General features: G+C 46.5%; 2 long non-coding RNA genes across 2 annotated transcripts in view; one reads left to right on the top strand and one right to left on the bottom strand.

The window, feature by feature from the left end:
• LOC120888086 (uncharacterized) overlaps nucleotides 1-12429 on the bottom strand; it is a 71823-nt gene extending 59394 nt beyond the window's left edge. Inside the window, exon 1 of the long non-coding RNA XR_013430853.1 lies at nucleotides 11851-12429. This is a non-coding gene — a long non-coding RNA (uncharacterized LOC120888086). The remainder of the gene's footprint in view (nucleotides 1-11850) is intronic.
• A 141-nt stretch (nucleotides 12430-12570) lies between these two features.
• Nucleotides 12571-13884, top strand: LOC144371062 (uncharacterized). Its single transcript, XR_013431220.1, has 2 exons — nucleotides 12571-12703; nucleotides 13443-13884. It is a non-coding gene; the product is annotated as an uncharacterized LOC144371062 (long non-coding RNA).
• The last annotated feature ends 8281 nt before the right edge of the window (nucleotides 13885-22165 follow it).

The following is a 22165-nucleotide window of genomic DNA, read 5'->3' as shown; positions in this document are numbered from 1 at the left end:
GGAAAAACCAAATATGAATATGTATAAATGTTCATGAACTACTAAGGTCACAATTAAACAGAGGAAGAGGGGAACATCTCAATGAAAAATTTAAAAATTGTTTCTGTTGGAGTTCAACAGATTCTCAACTTCCCATCTCAGCAGTTTTATGTGGGGTGGTCTGAAGTGTGATGCTTGCTACACCTTCAGGGTTGGGGTGTTGAGGTGAGAGAAGTGATTCTGTAGGTGGAACTCCTGGAGGCAGGGTTTAGGCACAGGTAGGCTCCAGGCTCTTTGCTGAATGCCAGTTGGTCTGGAGATTTGCTGGGCCACACTGGAAGACTGCACCCCAGGGATCTCCCCTGGGTTCCACTTCTGCAATGGAGAAGCCAATTCTTAGTCCACTCCATTACCTACAGACCCCACATTTCCTGGTCTGGGGTTCAGTCTCCAAACTCAATCTCTCCACGCCCACCCTCTTGAATTCCCAGCCAGGTGTGTCTCTCCCAGCTGGTCCTGCAAGCAGCCAGACTGGAGGGATGGGGGAGAGCCCAGGGGGTTTCCATAACCAGTTGTCTCCCGTGTAAACCCCTCTCCATGTCTGATTTTCTCCTGGTCACTCAGGCATTCTCTGTGTCATACAGTGTGGATTAGCCAGGATTATATTTCGGGCCAAACTTGGGTTTGCCCGGAGTCTGATACCCCAGTTACTGACCCCTGCACCATGGCTGCAAAATGGTTCCTTCTTCTGTCCTCCACCCACAGCCAGGAGAGATGCATTTTCTTTCCCAAAGGAGGATATTGTGCCAAATGCCTTTCAGGTTCGTCAGGCAGTGCCTTTGATCTCTAAACTCTCTGTACCTGGACACACCTCAGGCCTCCTGAAAGTGCAGGTTCCTTTAGTTCCCTTCTCCCTCCACTTTGCTGGAGGAGGCACCACTCTGGCTGGTGCCTCCAGTTGCAGCTGCAGCTATGGCCCTCAGGATTTCTTCCTTATTTTATTATGTACAACCTCCTGAGTCCCCAATCTACTCTGAATGTCCAGTATTAAATCTCAGTGAAGTCCCCACCACCACCTTTTTTTCACCCACCTTGCTGAGAAACTGCCTATCTGCTATTTTGCTTCCATGCCATGCAGCAGTTAAGAAAGGGTCTTTCTCAATTCCTCCATCTTGAAACCCTCCTCCCCACCTGGGTTCTTAAGTGACTTAAACTGAAATCAGACCTACCCTTTCGGATGGGAACTGAGTACACCAAAATGCCGCAGACCCTACTGTTCCCTATTGTCTCAAACTCAGTTGGCTTCATCCACTTAGGTCATCGTCCTGAACTCTGAAAGCATCTGAGTTTGTGATCTCTGCATCTTTTGACCCTTATATACACATACCCACCCTTCTTTCCAGTCATTCCATGAATCTCATCTTGTCTCCCATGTTCTCTTTCACCCTCTTTGCCTTTGTATTCTATATCCTCCCTCTACAATGTCCTTCATTATTTCCACTGATTGAAGGGAGCCCGTCCATGGGTCAAGACCCAGCATAACTGTCACAATCTAGGGGACAACAAAGTGAGTGGAAGGGAAGCAGACACCTGCCTCAGCATCCATCCCTACTTCCTGCATCTCCCAGCTTTCCCTGGAGTCACAGATGGTCACATATCTAAGTCCTGGCAAAGAGATCCAAGTAGAAGTATGTGATAGATTTCCAGCAAGGCCACCCACAGGAAAGTGTCTCTCCTAGGAACTGGCATGCACCCCTCAACCTCCTTCAAGGACACACAATCTGCCTCTTCACTGCACCTCACCTCTTTCAAGCCAGTCCTCAAATGTCACCCCTCAGTGAGTTATTTTCTAATGACTCAGTTAAAAATATTGAGCCCTCACCAGGCATGGTGGCCCACGCCTGTAATCCTAGCTACTGGGGAGACTGAGGCAGGAGGATTGCAAGTTTGAGAATAGGCTGGGCAACTTAGCAAGAATGTGTCTCAGAATTAAAAATAAAAAAGGCTGGTGATGCAATAGCCAAACTATGGAACCAGCCCACGTATCCACCAAAGGACAAATAGATTAAAAAAAAAAAAAAAAACGTGGTGGGGCTGGGGCTGTAGCTCAGTGGTAGAGAACTTGCCTCGCACTTGTGAGGTACTGGGTTCGATCCTCAGCACCACATAAAAATAAATAAATAAATAAAATAAAGATATTGTGTTCATATTTTTTTAAAAAAATATTTTTAAATGTGGTATATATACACAATGGAGTTTTATTCAGCCATAAAGAAAAATGAAATTACGTCATTTGCAGGAAAATGGATGGAACTTGAGACGTTATGTTAAGCCAGACTCAGAAGGTCAAGGTTGATGTTTTTGCTTGTGTGTAGAATCTAGAGGGGAAAAAGAAAAAGGAAAGGTGGGAGTAAATCTATGAAAATCAAGGGAGATCTGTAGAGGAGAGGAACGGAGGTGCGGGGGAAGAAAGGAGGGAAAAGGGATCGATTGGGGAATGATATCAGCCAAATTATATTGTTATATTTTGTACATGTACAAATATGTAGCCAAAAATCCCACCTTTATGCACACTAGAATATGTCAATGAAAATATGGAAAAATAAATGCTGGTAATGAAGCTCAGTAGCACAGTACCCCTGGGTCAATCCCTAGTACCACAAAAATAAATTCATTCATCCATTTAATATTGGTCTCTCTTCCAGACTCTCCTGACCATTTCTCTGCCTTTTACGTCGATAGCATTTACTTTTTAGTGTCCTATATAATGAACTTCTTTATATTTATTTATTGCCTGACACCCCATAAGGATATAAGCTTCACAAGGGCAGGAGAGCGTCATTGTTTTCAATTCTGCATCCCAAGCAGCCAGATCAGGCCTCTGAGAGACATCGGTAAGAGCCTTGAATGGATAAATAGACCTCACTCCTTCCCTGCCAGCTCCCCCACCCCCACACCCGGCGCTGAGGCCCAAACCCAGGGCCTTGCACCTCTAGGCAAGTGCTCTACCACTCAGGCACACCAGTAACCCCTTTTTAATTTTTTTATTTTGAGATAGGATCTCACTAGGCTGCTCGGGCCAGCATTGAATTTTGGATCCCCAGGCTGCAACCTCCTGAGTAGCCGGGACTGCAGGGGTGCGTCTCAGTGCCTCCCAAAAACAGATATTCTTAGAGGCTCAGTGTTACCCCAGTTTCCATTAGAAAGCCAGACCCGTCCATCCTGTCTCCCCAGCCACCGCTTTCTGTCCCCCAGTCTTTTCCCCTGCAGTCCATCCTACAGACAGAAGGCTTCGCTGTGTCACTGTCCTGCTTAAAACCTTTCTTTGGTCCCCAAGGCCCTGAAGCTAAAGTGCAAACTCCAAATGGCCCGCTAACCCAATGGGATTCAGCCTCTACTCCAGCCAAGCCTCCTACCATCGCCTCCACCCAGGACTGCTCAGACCCAGGTGCACCTTACTGTTGGCCCAGGAGCTTCCTGCAGACCTTTATATCCTCTTCCTTTTCTGCTGAAAATGCTTTCCCCCTTCTACTTCACCAGGCCTGCTCCTGACTGTCCTTGGGGACTTTGGTACCTCCTCCTCCGGGCAGTCTTCCCTAACTAATCCTCAAGCCGGGTGAGGTGTCCCACCCTGAGATCATATATCACCCCATGCTGATCTCTACCAGCCTTGCTGACTTTACTGTAAGATCACAGTGCCTTGAGGACTGGAGTTTTGCCTTCTCCTATAAACCCAGGGAAAGTGGAGGATCTATACATAGTAGGTACTCAGTAAAATAAGAGTAGTGGAAAGCAAATGCTCAGTTCTCTTTTGGGGGCACACAGGGCTGTACCTCTCCACCCTCTTGAGCTCATGCACAGCCTCGTAACCTGCTTTGGGCCACGAAGTATGAGTGAAATGACAGGCGTGGCTTCAAGGCATAAGCTAAAGGCCAGTCTGTGGTCTCCAGCCTTGTCACTGCCTGCAGGGTTGTGGGTGCACGTGTTGAGATGGAGCCTCTATCATTTGGGGCCCTGAGTGTCTGAGACAAACTGACCCACAGTGGACACGCAGCACTAAGGGAGAAAGACACTCTGTTCTTCTGCTGAGAGTTTGCAGCTTATTGTTAACCCAGCATAATCACCATCTGCTCCGACCAATGCACTTGGTTTGAGATTTTTTATGGTTTAGATACAAGGTGTCCCCAGAAGCTCATGTGTAAGACAATGCAGGAAGCTTTAGAGGTGGATGATTAGAGGAGAGTTATCACCCAAATCAGTGGATTAATCCACTGATAGGAATTAACTGGGTGGTAACTGAAGGCAAGTAGGGTGTGGGAGAAAGGTCACTGGGGGTGTGCTTTTGGGGTTTATATTTTGTCCTTGGTGAGCAGAGTACCCTCTTTCCTCCTCTTTGGTACGGGAGATTGAACTCAGGGGCACTCAACCACTGAGCCCCATCCGCAGCCCTATTTTGTATTTTATTTAGAGACAGGGTCTCACTGAGTTGCTGAGCACCTCACTTTTGCTGAGGCTGGCTTTGAACTCGTGATCCTCCTGCCTCAGCCTCCTGAGAGGCTGGGATTACAGGCAGGCACCACTATACCCAGCATTCTCTCTCATTAACTGCCATGTCCTGAGCTGCTTTCCTCCACTACGCCCTTCCATCATGATGTTCTGCCTCACTCAAACTCAGAGCAGTGGAGTCAGCCATCTGTGGTCTGAGACCTCAGAAACTCTGAGCACCAAATAAACTTTTCTTCCTCTAAAATTGTTCTTGCCAGGCGTGGTGGTGCATGCCCGTCATCCCAGTGACTCAGGAGACTGAGGTTTGAGTATTGCAAGTTTGAGGCCAGCCTCAGCAACTTAGTGAGGCCCTGCAACTTAGCAAGACCCTGTCTCAAAGTAGAAGATAAAAAGGGTTGGGGATGTAGCTCAGTGAGAAAGCACCTCTGGGTTAAATCTCCAGTACCACAAAAATCAATCTTGTCAGGTCTTTTGGTCGCAGCAGTGAAATAGCTGACTAAAACAAGTTCTTGGGGGAAAATCCCATCTTTTAGCCTTTTGTTCCCTGAGAATATCAAGTACCGCTTCACATTCCTCACTGATATATAATTTTAAAATCCATTTTGATGCTTTCCAAGGGATTCCCTGTATCCATACAAAGATTCTATAAAGTAAACCAGTCAAATATCATTTAGCTCCCTCACCTACAAACTCAGAAAGAATGGCACAAATGACTGTTTGAGATTTCCTGGGAGGAGAGAGAAGAACTAATACCAGAACCCAGCTCTCTGATCCTCTGCTCGGGTTAGTTGTCTAGCTCCAGTAAATAAAATGTTGTAAATCTTTTTTTTTTTTTTTTGATGTTTTTAGTTATAGATGAACACAATGCCTTTATTTTATTTATTTATTTCTATGTGGTGCCAACAATTGAACCCAGGGCAACCCACATGCTAGACAAGTGCTCTACCACTAAACCACAACCCCGGCCCCATTGTAAATCCTTTCTAAAAATTTAAACTGGGCATGGGGACACACACTTGAAATCCCAGCAGCTCGGGAGGCTGAGGCAGGCAGATCACAAGTTCGAGGTCAGCCTTAGCAATTTAGCGAGACCCTGTCCCAAAATTAAAAATTAAAAAGGCTGGGGATGTAGATCAGTGGTAAAGTGCCCCTGGTTTTAATCCCCAGTAGCGCAAAAAAGGAAAAAAAAAAGAAATTAAAAGAATCTCAGATTTGGAGCTGTACACCAAAAAGAGGTCCTTCTCTGGGAGCAGAGGAAATATATCAAAATCGTTAGAACCATGGATTTTGGAGCTGAGTTTAATCCCAGCTCCAGTCTTAACCTACTCAGCGATGTAAGCAAACAGCCTCTCTCTCAATCTGCAATTCTCCGGTCCGGTAAGGGGAGACCAGTAGTTACTAGGTAACACTCTTGTTTTGAGTCTTAAATAAATCCATGGAGAGGGCAATGCATGGCCTCTGGCATATAACATTTGGTTATGACTGCCCTGTTGTCACAGTGGGAATTATTACTTTTAACCGTGTTCCAGGATGGTAATACCACGCTCGTACCACAAGGTGGCACTGTTATCTCTGGCCACCCATTCTGAGTCGCTAAAGCTTCATTTCTCAAAATACCAAGTTGGGCAGAGAACTTAGCAAAAGATGAGAGTCTGAGTGCTACAGCCAAAATAGTGTCCTCTAAGAATATATCAAAGTGTTGAAGCTATCTGGGCGCCCAGCTACTTTGGAGGCTGAAGCAGGAGGATGACAAGTTCAAGAGCAGCCTGGGCAATTTAGCTAGACCCTGTCCCAATATGAAAAAAAAAAAAAAAAAGGCTGGGGGTCTAGCTCAGTGGTAGAGTATTCCTGGGTTGGATCCCCAGTACCACAACAAAAGAAAGAAAAGTACTGATGCTGTCTCTTAGTGCTCCCCAAGAGGGAGCATTTATGAGCGGTAAAGGGGGTTGTCTGACCCCACCCCAACCCAACCCCATACAAAGCGGTCGTTGGCCCTGGGATCTTGTGGAGAAGAGTGATGGAAGCCACTGCTGCAGAGCAGGCTCCTAGGACTTTCACACTCACAGATCACCTGGTACCTTGTTAAAATGCAGAGTCTGATTCAGGGGGCCTGGGTGGGGCCTGGGATTCTGCATTTCTAACCATTTCTCAGGCTCATGCTTCTGGGCCACACGTCATACTTTGAGTACCAAGAGTCTCCCAGACCTGGCCCTTTGCCTGGCCAATGGAAGCAACGTAGACTCTCTGAGTGTTCACTTTGTTCATTTAGCTCTCACAATGGCCCCATGAAATTAGGACTATTGTTTGTTTTATGAGTGAGAAACAAAAACATTAACTTTCCCAAGGTTGTGACCATTAATTATTAGCAGAGCGAGAACTCAAACCCAACACACTTCTGCTAAATGATTTTTGTTTGGAGGTTATTGTGGGTATTTCCCCCCACTATCCTGAGGATTGAATCCCAGACTTTTTGTGGGGGGAGGGGGAGGGGGAGGACAGGGTCTCATTAAGTTGTCCAGGCTGGCCTGAAACTTGCAATCCTCCTTCCTCAGCCACTGGAGTCACTGAGATTATAGGTGTGTGCCACCACACCTGGCTCACTTCTGCTAAATGAAATGCTATTGCCTAATACTGAATTAAAGTAAACGTGATCATGGCGAGGCTGTGGGGAAAAAAAGGCACACTGCTGGTAGGACTGCAAATAGGTGCAAACACTATGGAAAGTAATATGGAGATACCTCAGAAAACATGGAATGGAACCACCATTGGACCCAGCTATCCCACTCCTAGGTTTATACCCAATGGACTTAAAATCAGCATACTGCTGTGATATGGCCACATCAATGTTTATAGCAGCTCAATTCACAATAGCTAAACTATGGAACCAACCTAGATGCCCTTCAACAGATTAATGGATAAAGAAAATGTGGTATGTATATATACACAATGGAATATTACTCAGCCTTAAAGAAGAATGAAATCATGGCATTTGCAGGTAAATGGATGGAACTAGAGAATATCATGCTAAATAAGCCAGTCCCAAAAAACCAAAGGCCAAATGTTTTCTCTGATAAGAGGATTCTGATCCATAGAGGGGTGGGGTGGTGGGGAGAGGGGAGAGGGTAGGGAAAAATGAAGGAATTTTGGATTGTGTAGAGGGGAATGAGGAGAGGGGTGGGGCAGTGGGGATGGGAAGGACCGTAGAATGAGACAGACATTATTACCCTATATGTATGATTACACTACTGGTGTGAATTTGCACCACGTACAGCCATGAGAAGTTGTGCTCCACTTGTGTACAATGTGTCAAAATGCATCCCACTGCCATGTATGATTAATTGGAACAAATTAAAAAACAATAGAAGGGAGACCAGTAAAACAGAGGAGGGGGATCAGGGGGAGGGAGGGGAGGCAAAGGGGAGGTACTGGGAAATGAAACTGACCAAATCACACTGTTTTATTGTGTGAATGTATGAATTTATTATAACAGATACAAAAAGTCTTTACCGACCGATAAAAATCTTAAATATAAAATAATAATAATAATAATAATAAAGTAAACGTGATCAAATCTTTCCCTCCCCAAGTTTCCAGGGCAGAGAGGAAAGGCCACAGGCAACGATATCACAGAGTTGTAAAGAAGGCCGATTCTAGAGCCAAAACAGGATAGAAATTTGGGATACAGGAAAAAGAAAGACAGTCTGAGTCTCAAAAGAGAAACATCCATGAGCTGTGGGGATGCAGGGAACACCCACCAACTTTTGAAATACAAAACAAGGGCCTGGAGATGCTGCTCAGTGCAAGAGCACTTGCCTAGCATGTGCAAGGTCCTGGGTTCAATCCTCAGTACTGCGGGGGGGCGGGGGGGGGTGCTCAATTCCTGAGCAAACCAGGAATCGACCTTTGCTCGTACACTTGACCCATGCCCTTGCCTGCAAAAACTAACTGGAGGGCAACGTGCCAGCTGACATTGCGTTGTTATTTCATCCGGGCTTCATTTCTCCTCCAGCCCCTAACTACTCTCCCTTTATAAACATCGGCCCCCATGCCAAGGGGTTGTTTTCTCTCCCTCCCAGAAAAAGCTGGCAAATGGACGCAGAGGTGTAGCAAACTCATACCAGAAAACCAGGCCCATGAGCTCATCAAACACACCAGACCACTGAGAGAAGGAACCCCCTTACACAAGGACCATAAAAGGAAGAGCACCCCAAGACGGAGCCTGGCAGCCCCCTGACCTAGCCAGCTGGTCACTCATCAAGAGCCTTGCCCAGGAACAGAGCCACTGACAAACCTCTGAATGTCTGTCCTCAGGCTCCTGCAGAGCAGGGTTTCTCCTGCCCCTGACGACTATGTACCACCCATGCCAAGCGGACACTCTGAGACCCCCTCCACCTGGACCCTGGCCTAGAGCACGCTCCTGTGCCTTGACAGCGTTGCATCTGAACAAGTTCTCCAGCTGGCTCTGGTTAGTAAACTCCTCTGAGCACCTGCAGTGACTCTTTGCGTTAGTATCAGCTCTTCTGAAGCCCTGTGCCTGCCTTACCCCTTTCTTAGCCTTTCTGTAATATGTGTACACATTTTTTTTCAATGGTGTAAAGTGTGACTTTAGTGTTATAGATATTAGTAGTTCAGATCAGAATTAAAGCCAGGTACAGTGGCTCATGCCTGAAATTCCAGCTACGTGGGAAGCTGGGAAAGGAGGATCATGAGTTCAAAGCCAGCCTCAGCAACTTAGCGCAACCCTGTTGCAAAATAAAATACTTTAAAAAGGGCTGGGGAGGTTGCTCAGTGGTTAAGCACCCATGGGCTCAATCCTTGGTACCCAAAAAATCAGAATAAAAGAACTTAGGATTGCCCAGTTTATGACTACTGACCCACTAGTATACACTGAGCTGCCACCACTGAAAGTGGTATAACCTGTGAATTTATTATTGTTCAATCAATTCTGACATTGTGGAAAGACACAGATATGCACTCTGTCTCAAAATAAAAGTTAAAAAGGGCTGGGGGTATATCTTAGTGGTAGAGCACCCCTGGGTTAAAACCACAGTACCACAACACCAAAAAAGATTGTGTTCATATTGCTGTGCAACAGTACTGGATATATTTGGATATTTATGCAAATTATAAAATATATTGCCTTTTGGGGGGTCCACTGTACCATGAAGCTACATCACCAGCCCCCCTTTTTATTTTTTTTTATTTTTTCAGTTGTATATGGACACAATATCTTTATTTTTTTAATGTGGTGCTGAGGATTGAATCTAGTGCCTCACACATGCAAGGCAAGCGCTTTGCCACTGAGCTACAGCCCCAGCACCCCCTCCTACAGCCCCAGCACCCCCTCCTTTTTATTTTGAAGCAGGGTCTCACTAAGTTGCCCAGGTTGGCCTCAGCCTCCTGAGTAGCTGGGAATACAGGTATGTGCCATGGTGCCCAACTCTGTATTGCCTATTTTTGGGGGGGAGAGGAGGGATACTAAGGATTGAACTCAGGGGCACTCAACCACTGAGTCTCATCCCCAGCCCTATTTTGTATTTTATTTAGAGAAAGGGTCTCACTGAGTTGCGTAGCACCTCACCATCGCTGAAGCTAGCTTTGAACCCGAAATCCTCCTACCTTAGCCTCTAGGATTACTGGCATGTGCCACCATGCCCATCTGTATTGCCTATACTTTTAAATAGCTTTAAAATCATTGTGCCCAAATAATAGTACATCATCCATTTCTATTTCACTTGAATAAAGAGAGTATTGGGAAGGGGTTAGAGAAAAAGAGCATATTCTTTGAAATCAGATTGAACAAAATTCAAATCCTGTCCCTGCCATTCACTGGTTTGGGGAAGGTCAAGTAACTTCTTTAAGCCTCTTTAAATTGCACATAAAAACGGTGGCCCCTCAAAGAGGTGCAGTGAGCAAGAACTGAGGGTTTTTTGTTTTTGTTTTCTTTTGTAAAGTGTGGAGCAGGGAATCTAGCCCAAAGGGAGCCCTAAGTTCACAAAGACTATTATTTTCCCACTGTACCTGAAAGAATCCTGGAGGAGGAGTGTCTTTTTAGCCAAGGGGCTACTTCTTAATCTGTGAGAAGCATTCTGGCAGAATTACCTGGGATGCCTGTGATTCCCTATGCATCAAATACGCATGTCCAGAATCCCACTCCCACAAGTATGAAGCAAGAATCCACTGGTGTTCTGAGTCCTGAGCAACCTAATTTCATACACACACACACACACACCTTTAATTTGGATACACCAAAAACCAGCTGAGGTACAAATGTCCTGTGCTCCTAGGCCTCACCTCCTGGCCTACAGCTGCAAAATCTCTTCTTGGCTAGTAGTTCCACCAGGTAACTAGGTTGGATGCTGGGAAGGTGGGAGTGGGAGGTGGCAGGCCCAGGGAGAAGAACATGCAGATGTTATTCTAGACACAGAGCTGTTCTGGCCGCATCCCTGCTTAAGCACTGCACGTCCCAGTTGGATGTTATTGAGCTTGGGGCGCAGACCTTCCCCACACCCTCACCCGGCCCCGTCTCAGCAGCTCTCTACACATCTGGCGAAGCAGTGGGGACAGTAGCAGCTGCAGGCTCCCCTGGTTGCTTTTATGTCAGAGGAAAAAGTGTGGCTCCTGGAGAGCTGCTGCCGATCGACTTTCCTCCGTTTCCCTCCCAAGTCTCTCCCAGTCCGCGAGAGCCTTGTTCTGTCCATCCTATATTGCATTTTTCTTGCCTTCCAGTTCGGCCTTGCCACCTGTCCCCTGGTCTGTCCCCTGGTCTGGGCGGGGGTGCCCGGGACAGGACTCACCGTCGCTATTGGGAAGGGGCGGCCGCAGGCTGCACTGACGCCACAGGAACAGCAGGTGGCGCCACAGGCGAAGGAGCCCGTGAGCAGCTGAGGCTGCAGAAGCCGAGCTGTCCAAGCTGTCCCGTGCACAGGGCTCAATAAATATTTGATGAGTGAGGGAGTGTGTGTGTGATACACCTGGGAGAGTCTCCCGTTACACTCTGTCTCCATGTCTAAGCCCCAAAGCTGACAGGAGGGTGAAGGAATGAAACGGGCTGCTGCAGAAATGAGCATTTTTGCCCCCTGGCAGGGGAGGGTCACCCAGCCACCCACAGGGATCAGGCAGAGCCAGGATTTTTGTGGGGCCCATTTTTTTGGCCAGTCTGCAGCCAATCCTTGGACCCCTAAAACGTGACTCTTCCAAAAGAGTTGCCGCTTCTAGCCTATCTCCTATAAGAGACCCGGTACTTGGTCCTTGTCGGCACCAATGAAGATAAATATTTCCCACCCTTGAGTCACTGACATTAATATTTTTCTTAAAATCAACATAATTTTAAAGTTAAATGTAGCCTGGTGCAGTGGCACTTACCTGTAATCCCAGAGACTCAGGAGGCTAAGGCAGGAAGATCACAAGTTCAAAGCCAGCTTCGGCCCCTAAGTAAAGCCCTAAGCAATTTAACAAGACTCTGCCTCAAAATAAGGGGGAAAAAATTAAAAACGGGGAAATGGGGATGAGGCTCAGGGTTTAAGTGCCCCTGGGTTTAATCCCTGGTACCAAAATAAATAAACAAAGTTAAATATAATTATAAGGGAAACGGCTTATTTTTATAATAACTAGAAGCCCACTGTTAATCACCAAAACAGAACTGAAAAAAATAAATACAAAACAGTTCTGATTTCTTCTGTCTAGCTGTTTACCACTGAAAATCATCTGACATATCATCAGTGGTGTGTTTCTCACACTTTAGGAAAAACTGGGATTCCAGCACAATCTCTCCGAGGGATTCTGAATGAAATGAGGTCAGAGGTGGTGCATAGGGAGAGGGGGGAGGGGAGACAGACAGGAACACGTTTTACCCTGTTGCAAAACAAAGGGAGCCCTGACTGACATTGGGCACCATCTGGCTAATTCCACGGCCTTCCAACAGGATGCACATATGTCCGGAAACTTCAAGTTATTTTTTAACTAGGAAGTTGAAGGGGAAGGGTGGAGACGGGGCTTCCTGAAGTTCTTATGCCAAGTATGCTGGCATCTCAGGGAGGGGGGTCCTGACTGTTCACCCAGACCCCCCCTCCCTCATATCTGATGCCTGATTTCCTCTTCCACACCCCACTTGCCTCTGCCCCCACTCACTGCCTACCCTGGAGGTGGTCTATGGGTGGGCATGGGCCAGGACAGCAGGAAAGACACAGGTGTCCTCGGGGAGGAAAAAAAAGAGGAGGTGAGTGATCCCGGTCTAGACCTTGGTGAGTCTGTGGTTTGAGGCTCCTGGGGTAGGTTGTAGGGAAAGAACCACAGAGCTTTAAGATAGAGGGCAGGACAGGCAGGACCTTACAGGAAGCCCCAGCCCCACTCAGTTCCCAGACTCGGGGCTGCTCGAGGGAGAAGATGGCCACTGGCCAGCCTGGTCTTCTTAGGCACACAAGAGTTTTATAAAAGGAAGTGCAGAGAGTCTCTTCCATTCCTTCAGAGAACCGACCAAGAAAGTGTAGTCCAGGAGGAAGAGGATCTGCTTTGCTCTCTTTGTCCTACCATCCTGGAGTATAGACGAGAGTCATTGGTCCTAGAGAGCTTTAGGTCAGGAAGGCAAAATCATTAGTCCAGAACCATCCCTGAACTAACCTGGGGTGGGAGAGTTGTGAAGGCACCAAGGCAGCCTCTGCACCTCTGGTTCTGCAGGGAAGTCTTGGAGGTGGCAGACCTGCTGGGCCGATTCTGGCTCTGTCCCTGCCTAGTGCTAGGGACTCCCGACAAATTACTTAACGTCCCCAAGCCTTCGTTTCTTCACCTGTAACATGGGCATAATGCTGCCTGCACAGAGTCCTGTGGGAGGGCTGACCGAGGTCATCCGTGCAGAGTTTCTGAAGGAGGACCGAGTCACTGGCCCAACCAGCTCCATTTTCTGACTCCACTTATCTTTTTAAAAATCATTTTTGCATCTCAGCCACTTTCCTCTGCAGCTAGGCTTGTATTCCAGGAACTGCGGGCCTGGTTGAAAAGTGGCTTAATAACAAGTGGCTTAATAACAGCGGCTAGAACAGGTGCCATGATGAGATGACCCCCTGAGCAGGAACCGTTACCCCAAGACAAAGTCAAGCAGGAGCAGTCATTTCAACATGGGGACCCAGCCACCCGCCTCAAGCAATGATGACCTTCCCAGAGCTTCACAGAAACAGTCCTGAGACAACGATCCACCAGAACAGAATCCGACCGAGATGCCTTACTCTACCAGCTCCACACATCCCCCAGCCGTACAAATCTCCAACCCTCGCTTGTGTTCCCCTTTTCTATGAAACCTCAAAGTTTCTGTCCATTCCTTGAAGACATATCTTTGGTCACTGTATCCCTGCATCTGTTCTTCCCGGTGGTCATGCTGATTAAAGGTCTTTTCCTTCTGTTCTCTTTGATGGGTGTATTGGGGTGGGTGGCCGAGCCTGGCCTGTGCAGACCACCCGGGCCACGGACTCCAGTTACAGTCAGCAAGTCAACATGGGCTGAACACCGACTGTTCTAAGTGTGGTGTATAATCCAGTTCCTTGTGTGGGGTTAAACAGGCAAGGAGTTTCCAGAAAAGCAATAAATGTGTGTGTGTGTGTGTGTGTGTGTGTGTGTGTGTGTGTGTGTGTGTGTGTTTGGCATATCTTCTGTGCCACAGCAGTACAGTCTATCCCCTTCCTCAAGCATGCTGTCTGCATCTTCTGACATCTTGTCTCCAGGTGTGAGAGCGTTCCACCTTTACTATGGAGACAACACCTTCAAGGAAGATAAGCTTCATCAGAGTGACCCCAACCACCCCACCCCCACCCCGCACATCACAGACACCCATATGAAGCTTGCTACTGTCAACTCCACTCACCCAGGTGGCTTAGACCAGCATCCCACAAAGCCAACACCTTTTGTTTTGCCATTGTGTTCTGAAGGCATCTGTAACCAGCCAGGTGTTAAACCTGATTGCAGGACCTGCTCCCAGCTGACAGCTTCACCCACTTGCAGGAACAGTACAGCCCCTCCACTCCCAGCTCAGACACGCCCTGCCCTGTTAAACACAAAGCACAGGAGGCCATTGTTTGGGACTAAACTTCTGCATTAGGCCCCAACAGTCCTGGCTAAAAATAAAAATAGAATCATTCACGTCAAGGTTTCACATCACCAGCTGAAACTAAGCAATCTGATCTTCTGAGAAATCGGGATTATGGGAATTTATAGGCAAATTTCCCAAACAGGTCAATTTCAATTGAAATGATAATGAAGCTCTCTCTCTCTCCTTTAACTCTTACACACACACACACACACACAAAAAAAAAATACTTGAAATAACCTGATATTAACTGTTTTCCTATCATTCTGTCCCCTGCCCCTGCCTTACAGGGAAAGTAAATAACCAATCTGCCTTTGTTCTTTTTTTCTCTTTCTTCAGTCTTTCTCTGTCCACAAAACCAAACTCTTTTGCTCAGTCCTACCAAACACTTATTAATTTGTTTACTGGAATGAAGTGTTGCCAATTCTAGAATCAAGCATAAAATTGGGTTGAGGGTGCAGCTCTGCGTAGAGCCCTTGTGTCACACCACGAGGCCCTGGGTTTGCTTCCCAGCACCACAAAAAAAAAATGACACATAAGAAAATAAATAAATAAATAAATAAATAAATAAATAAATTAAATTAAATAAAAGAAAGACAACTAGCTGGGCCCAGTGGCACAAACCTGTAATCCCAGCTTCTTGGGAAGCTGAGGCAAGAGGATCAAAAGTTCAACGCCAGCCTCACCCATTTAGTGAAACCCTCAGCAACTTATCAAGACCCTGTTTCAAAATTTAAAAAATAAAAATAAAAGTGGATGGGGTTGGGGCTGGGGATGTGGCTCAAGTGGTAGCGCGCTCACCTGGCATGCGTGCGGCCCAGGTTCGATCCTCAGCACCACATACCAACAAAGATGTTGTACCCGCCGAAAATTAAAAAAAATAAAGATTTAAAAATTCTCTCTCTCTCTCTCTCTCTCTCTCTCTCTCTCTCTCTCTCTCTCTCTCTCTCTCTCTGTCTCTCACTCTCTCAAAAAAAAAAAAAAGTGAATGGGGTTGTAACACAGTGTTAGGGTGCCCCTGGATTCAGTCTGTAGTACCAAAACCCAAAAATCAAACCAAAAAAAAGCCAACAATCTTTTCCAAGAATTGATATTGGAAATCCTGAAAAATCACTTCCACTAAATTCTATTAGTCCAGTGTTATGGAGCCAACCCATTTGTTTGTTTATTGGCAGTGTTGGGGGTCAAACTCAGGGCTTCATGCGTGCTAGGCAAGTGCTCTAACTCTGAGCCAGGTTACCCGCCAGCCCAAATTCTTGATATAAAGAGCAGCATGCACATACAGAGAAGGAAGGAAGGGTTGTGGGCCATCTTTACAGACTCCCTAGTACAGATCAGAAGGAGAATAGAGTAGCAAGCCCTCTAAATCTCAAGGGTCACTTCCTAACACCACACTATTCATTCATTCATTCATTCATTCATTCATTGTCTCTTTCCCTCTCCTATGTAAGTTGATGAGAGTACACACTTTGCTTTGTTCACTGATGTATTCCCAGAACTTAGAACAATGCCTGGCACATAGTAAAAGCTCGGGGAAATATTTGAATGAATGAATCAATCAATCATTCAACTGACCTGACCAGCCACAGGAAGCTGAGTAGGTGGGGAGGTTCCATGGAAGAAATGAAATTTAAACTGGACTCTAAAGAATGTGTTCCATAGTGTGGGAGGCCATCCTCGCATTTGAGTTACCTCCCTGGCTGGGTGAGAGGCGCTTAGACACAGCGGTGTTAAAGCCATCCCACACCCTTTCCCAGGTCCAAGGGCTTGTCCATGCAGAGTCCTGCCTGGCCACTGACCTGAAGACCCAATCGCGGCCCTCACCTTGGGATGCTGCCCCCGCTTAACCTTCATTGGATGGGATTTTCCCTTGAATGTTTTGTTCCCCAATAAAAGCTCACTCCCTGGCATGCTCTCCCTCTCTCGCTAGTCTCTTCTGAAAACCTCGCCACCACCGCATTAGGTGGCTGGAGGCCGGAGCTAGGAGAAGCCGCCTGGGAGCTGGGGTTAAAGGTAAATGAGAGTCTGTCTCTTTAATTTAAAACTCACTAGCAATTTCTTATGCATCGAACCTTCTTTTATGAAGCTCGCGCTGGTCGTATGGCAGACCATAGACATAGGTAAGATGATGAAAAGTAGTGATGGGTTGGGCATGGTGTCACACACCTGTAACCCCAGGGACTCAGGAGGCTGAGGCAGGAGGATCACAAGTTTAAGGCCAGCCTCAGCAACTTAGCAGGACCTTCAGAAACTTAGCGAGAATCCTGTCTCAAAATAAAAAATAAGAAGGACTGGGGATGTAACTCGGTTCTAATGCGCTGCTGGGTTTAGTTCCAACACATAAAAGAAATGAAAGCTGGACACGGTGATGCAGGCTTGTAATCCCAGCAGCTCTGGAGACTGAGGCAGGAGGATCGGAAGTTCAAAGCCAGCCTCAGCAAAAGTGAGGCACTAAGCAACTCAGTGAGACCCTGTCTCTAAATAAAATACAAAATAGGACTGGGGATGTGGCTCAGTGACTGGATGCCCCCCAGACACAGAGAGAGAGAGGGGGGGGGTGGAGGGAGAGAGAGAGGGAGAGAAAGCCGAAAAACAGTGATGGGAAATGGGAGGCTTGCCTAGTTATATGTTGGGTGGGCACATGACCAACCAAAAGCCCCTTGATCCAGTGGTATTTCAGACTCAATGCAGATAGGAGAGCATTTAAGAGGGCAATTTCATCAGAGTCAGCGCCCACATGTGGGTTAATGTTCATTTGTGTATGTCCCATGCCAGGGGCGCAGTCTGCAGACGGAAGGAGACCAAATTCTCACAGGCTCAGTCCCACGTATAGGGCTTCCTCTGACTTTGTTCTGTAGGCATGAGATTCTCAACTGGAAACAGTTTTGACCTTAGGCAATGTCTGAGGACTTTTTGTCATTGTCACACTAAAGGGATGATGGTTACTGGTATCTAGTGAGTAGAGGTCACCACTAAATATCCTACAGCTCACAGGACAGCCCCACCCAACAAAGAATTAGCTGGCCCCAATTGTTAACAGTTCCACAGTTAAGAGGCTCTGTGGATACATGTGGGAAAATGGGACGCCCATTCATTGAGACTGCAAATTGGTGCAACCACTGTGGAAAGCAGTATGGAGCGTCCTCAGAAAACCTGGAATGGAATCACCATTTAACCCAGTTATCCCACTCCTCAGCATATACCAGAGGACTTAAAATCAGCATACTATAGTGACTCAGCCACATCAATGTTCGTAGCAGCTCAATTCACAATTGCTAAGCTATGGAACCAAACTAGGTGCCCTTCCACAGATGAATAGATAAAGAAAATGTGGTCTATAACCACATTGGAATATTACTCAGCCATGAAGAAAAATGAAATTTTGACATTTGCCAGAAAACGATAGAACTGGAGACTGTCATGCTAAATGAAATAAGCCAGTCCCCAAAACCAAAGGCCAAATGTTCTCTCTGATATGCAGATACTGACTCACAATAGTGGGGAGTAGTAGGTTCACTGGATGAGACGGGAGAGATGGAGAGAGAGGAGGAGCTGTGGAAAGGAAAAAGACAGTAGAATGAACCAGGCATAACTTTCCTGTGTTCACATATGAATATGCAACCAATGTAAATCCACATCATGTACAACCACAAGAATGGGAAGTTATAGTCCATGTTTGTATGTCAATATATACTCTATTGTCATGTATAACTAAAAAGAACAAATAAAATAACTTCTTTTTTTAAAAAAAAAGGCCCTGTTGGAGAGTGTCATGGGGCACCACGGGGAATTGCCATGAATTCAGGGCATCTGTGAGATGGCATATGGTGGAGAATCTTCATAGTACAGCTCGTCCCAAAAATTGTGTTCCCACCTAAGATGACTGTATTCTATAAATGATTTCTTTCAATATTGCAGCAATCTCAATTAATGGAGCTTCAATAACAGGGATAATTAAAAGTTCAAAAGACATATACAAGGAGGGAAGTAAAAGACTGGATCAGCCCGCACATCAAAATCCTCCTGGAACTAAGGAGAAACAAGTGGTTTGTACTTAATGCAGAGAATCTACCCACACAATAGGTCCCGGATTCCTCCTCTCCATCTCCACTCCAACCTCCCTAGTCCAAACCACCGTCATCTCTCACCTGGACCAATACTCCCTAAATGTTCTTCCCAGGTCTCCTCTGATCCTTTCCATGCTTCATCCCTCAGAAAAGAAAGAGGGATCTTAGAGAATTGGCTGCTGAAAAACCTACAAAGGATTTTTGAGGGTTTTTTTTTTTTTTTCCTGTTAATGGGCCCATCATGCGCTGGAAGACCCAGCCTCACCTCCCCTGGCTGCTCCTCCTCCTCAGTGCCCGTCAGCCATGGAGAACTGCATGCTAGTCTGCTCTCCATTCCCAGAAGGCCTCAGATGCACTCCAGCCTCAGGTCACTGTCACTATAACAGAGGCGACTTTTGCTAAAAGCAGTGACTCTACCCAGGCGTGCAGATGCCCAGTGGGTAACTACAAACAGGACAAAGCTTGGCATCTCTGCCTTCGTGATGTGTCTGTCCCCCTTATTTCCTTAAAATACGGAAATGAGCTGTGACCAGCTCAGCTCTGCACGTAAATCATTTAAGGAGCATTCATCTAAAAACTGGTGATTCGAGGTTCATTAGCCCTAAATGCACCTAACCCGCTTTGTTCCCCTTCAAGACTGAGGCAAGATTTGCCGGGTCGTTTACAACACCCTGTTTCTGACCCCTGGAGCCGTGCCTACAAGCCTCCAGTGGATCATTGCCCGGTGTCTTGCTGTCCAGGAACAGCGGAGCTTTGCAGGTACCTCACCCCGTAATGAGAATGCCCCCCCCCCAAGCAGCCACAATTGTTTCATGGGAGATCATGTAAATATTCCTTGAAGCAAATGGAGATTGCCCCCTCAAGTGATAAGAACTTCTCCAGAGCCACCTCCTAGTACCACAACCAAATGATCAAGTAAACCACAGTGTGATCAAAATTGCTTAGTTATGCAGGCCTGCCAGCTCCTGCCCCAGTTCTTCCGGTAGTTAAAACTAAAGCTCGCCAGGTGCAGCCCGCACACCTGTAATCCCAATGACTCAGGAGGCTGAGGAAGGAGGATCACAAGTTCAAGGCCAGTCTGGGTAACTTGACAGGATTCTAAGCAACTTAGCAAGACCCTATCTCAAAAAATAAAAAGGGCTGGGCTGTAGCTCAGTGGTAAGCACCCCTGGTTTCATCCCCAGTCCCAAAAGTAAACAAATAAATAAACCTAAAGCTCATGTGGGCATCCAGAAGACAGGGCTCATTTGCTTGACCCTACTTGCCTTATTGACTAATTGACCTTATTGAGGTCATATTGACTAAAGTTCCTTTCCTGCTTTCACTATGGCCTCTTCTGTTTTGTTTTGTTTTGTTTTGTTTTGGGGCGGGGGGGGGTGGGAAATTTATAAAACTGATTTGTTGAAACTCCCAGAGACAGGATTCTGGTAGCATCCCCATGGAGCTTGTTATGCTCGAATTCAGGACCCCCAAAGACCACCAGAGACCAAGATCGATGTAAGCAGCAAAGAAGTGTTTATTGTGAGCTAGCTCGGTCCTCTGCGCGCACACACAGCAACTGGTGACGCTGAGAGGCCCCGAGCCCAGGGTTTGCAGCATTTTTATACATTTTTTGGAGAAGGGCAGGGACCCCCACATACATCATAGCAAATCATCACACACCATGGGAAAACCAAATAATAACTCTAAAACATGATTAGCACATTCACTGGTGGGAACAAGTTGGGGAGGGGTGATTGGTCAGAACAAAAGGGGTATTGGTTTGAACGGATTGGTTTGAGCCAAGAGGGGTGTTCGTGCTGAACTACAGGGTTTCCCAACTTGTTATCAACCACCATAAACTACTGGGGGGTCATCTGGCATCCCAGGTATTTCCCTGTCTCATGCTGATTGGTGGCTGCTAGGGGGCTGCTATGGGTCCCCACCTAGCCTGACTGAGTCAGGGACACCTGATGCAGCAAATCTCTCCTGTTATTTGTAGATAAACAACTCAGCAGGGTGGGAATGTGCCTAGGAGTGCTCTGTGGGTTTTTCCAAGGACAAAGGTCATGTCCCTTTCTTGGACAGGCTTTGCTCTGAGATAGAGGCTGGTTTTTCAAGCTGAGGGTATACTGGTGGAGACAGACAAGAATCAATCATAGCACATAGCACAGAGAAAACTGGCACTATTGATACAACGGAGAGGGGGGTCACAGCCCCCTGAGAACCTGCCTCAAGGGATTTTTTTTTGTCTTTTGGCAGAGCCGGGATCAAACCCAGGGCCTTGCATATGCTAGGCAAGTGCTTCACCACTAAGTTACATCCCCAACCCTTACACCAAAACTCCTGAGACAGAGGCTTCTGTGAAATGATAGTACTTATTGGATCCTTAGGCAGAAAGGGACCAGGTCCTGGGACAAGTTCCTCAACTACCAACAACAAAGCCAGAGAGCAGTTACAGTGTGCCCACCAGGTCTAAGCCAAGAACATTTTAGAATGTAAACATGGAAGAAGAAAAGCATAAAGGAGTTACCTTTTTGAACTGAAGTTCTCTGAAGAAGCTGCATCTGTACTAAAGATCCTGCAGACTGCCTGAGCTGGGCCGACTAAACTTTGTGATTCTGGAGAGATGGAATGTTGCAGGTCGGGAAGCAAAATTATCTTCTTGGACTATCTTAGGCCCTTTCACCTACCTTATCTCACCTAACATTCTGATAACGAATAAATAAGATTCTCAGACTATAACACTGAGCTTCTTGGACTTCTGGTCTCCATCAGCCTTAAAGCTAAGAACAATTTAAGAGAGCATCTAGAACCTTATAGAAAAGATTTTCCCACCCTGCTCTGGACAGCCTAACTGATGCACCCAACAATGCAATTGGCAAATGTATTGATTTATGACTTTCTTTTGTTCTGCGCCTATAAAAGTTCCTGTAATCTCTTCCCCATGGTTGAAAATGTCATCTTAGAGTAACTTGAATTCATGTTCCCTGGCCATGGTCACACTCATATTTGTCTCTGAATAAAGTGTTTTCTTATTTATTTATTCTTTTACTATTTTCTTATTGCCTTTAAAGTAGCGTTGTTGTTTTACATTGACATGTTGAAATGACCTTGGCTGTAGAGAAGGGAGGTGGATAATGTGAAGCAGGGAAAGTTTGGGGGCGGGTGGACCACGCATCAGAAGTGCTGTTACTTCTGAAATGGTTGGGGTGAGTAGTCCAGAAACTACACAAGAGCAGGAGCTACCTGGAAACGGTGGTACGCGTCTGTAACCCCAGCTGCTTGGGAGACCGAGGCACGAGGATCACAAGTTCAAGGCTCAGCAACTTAGCAAGAACCTGTCTCAAAATAAAAAAATTAAAAGGACAGGGCGTGTGTGTGTGTGGGGAGGGGGGTGCTGTGTGCCATTCACTGGTAGAATGGTAACTAATGAATAAGCTTCAATTCCTAGTACTTCAAGAAAAAAATAACGCATTCAGAAATGGGGGACCAACGTTTGTAGGGTCCACTTAGTAGTCCTTAACTGGTTAACTTCCTTTATCTCTTCCCTTCACCA

This window comes from Ictidomys tridecemlineatus, chromosome 15 (assembly GCF_052094955.1).
Source record: "Ictidomys tridecemlineatus isolate mIctTri1 chromosome 15, mIctTri1.hap1, whole genome shotgun sequence".
NCBI classification, from domain to species: Eukaryota; Metazoa; Chordata; class Mammalia; order Rodentia; family Sciuridae; genus Ictidomys; species Ictidomys tridecemlineatus.
Note: the sequence above shows the minus strand (reverse complement) of the source record. Positions and strands in the feature narration are given on the sequence as shown.